This window comes from Leptidea sinapis, chromosome 39 (genome assembly GCF_905404315.1).
Source record: "Leptidea sinapis chromosome 39, ilLepSina1.1, whole genome shotgun sequence".
NCBI lineage: Eukaryota > Metazoa > Arthropoda > Insecta > Lepidoptera > Pieridae > Leptidea > Leptidea sinapis.
Window position 1 is genome coordinate 7,363,745 of NC_066303.1, and position 1,227 is coordinate 7,364,971.

The window sequence follows — 1,227 nt, forward strand, 5'->3', positions numbered from 1 at the left end:
ATAAGAAATATACTCAAATGCACTGGACATATATTACATGGCATCCGCTGAAAAATGTATCTTTGCCCCCTGGGCTCATGGCTCATATTACTAATACCAAGGCAAATTAACATTTTACCAATACCAAGGGTATGGAGAGTTTTAAAAATTGCATTTGGCTCCATACCTACTTTGTGTAACGCAATCACAGCGATTCGGTGCTCTTTATCACCCCACTCCATTTTAATATCGCAACATATTGTGCAATGTCAAAACTCAATGAACAATCATATTATAAAAATGACAGATTCCAAATTCAACTTAAATATTTTGTTTATGTTTAATTGTAACAGTGTTTATGGCAAGACTAGGTACAGTATTGTTTTCAACTCACTTTAGTAAGTACTAACTAAAAACGTACTTTTTTTTTTTTTTCTTTATGAAAATAAGTGACGAGACGAGCAGGACGTTCAGTTGATGGTACAATTACCAATGGCGTATCAAAATACGCCCTACCCATTACAACACATTGCCGCTCAGGATTCTTGAGAAACCCAAAAATTCAGAGCAACACCAAAATTGCGCTTGTCACCCTGAGACATAGGATGTTAAGTCTCATTTGCCCAGGCAGCCTCCCACTTTCTTCGGCTTGCTATCCAGATTGTATATGAGTCATACATTAATCATGTAACAAATAATTAAACTTTATTGTTAACATTCTATGTTTTGAAAATATTAATTATTGTAGCACTCTTTGTTACATTTGGTTATTATTTTAACCTGAGAGTTGAACAAACCAAACAAGATTTTGTAACGATACGTTACTCGAACGGTTGGCTCAGTTGGTTAGAGCACTGGCACGAAACGCCGGAGGTCGTGGGTTCGAGTCCCGCATCGTTCATAGAATTTTTTTTTTTGAATTTTTGTTTGTGTATTAATCCTTGAAGTGAGGGTTATCACTTTAAAAAAAAATACATAACATATTGTTTAGATTTACAAGAGCGACATCCCAAGTAAATTTCTTAATATGCAAATATTGGGGTTGAGCAGGTTATCAACTGTAGATGAAGCCACAACCTGACAGTTGAACAAAGCAAACAAGATTTTGTAACGATACGTTACTCGAACGGTTGGCTCAGTTGGTTAGAGCACCAGCACGGAACGTTGGAGGTCGTGGGTTCAAATCTCACATCGTTCATAAAATTTTGTTTTTCAAATTTTATTCGTGTATTATTTTAACGTCAAGTA

General features: G+C 35.7%; 1 non-coding gene across 1 annotated transcript; it reads left to right on the forward strand.

Moving 5' to 3' along the window:
* Window positions 1-806: 806 nt before the first annotated feature.
* Trnaf-gaa (transfer RNA phenylalanine (anticodon GAA)) lies at window positions 807-880 on the forward strand. The gene has a single exon. It is a non-coding gene; the product is annotated as a tRNA-Phe (tRNA).
* The last annotated feature ends 347 nt before the right edge of the window (window positions 881-1,227 follow it).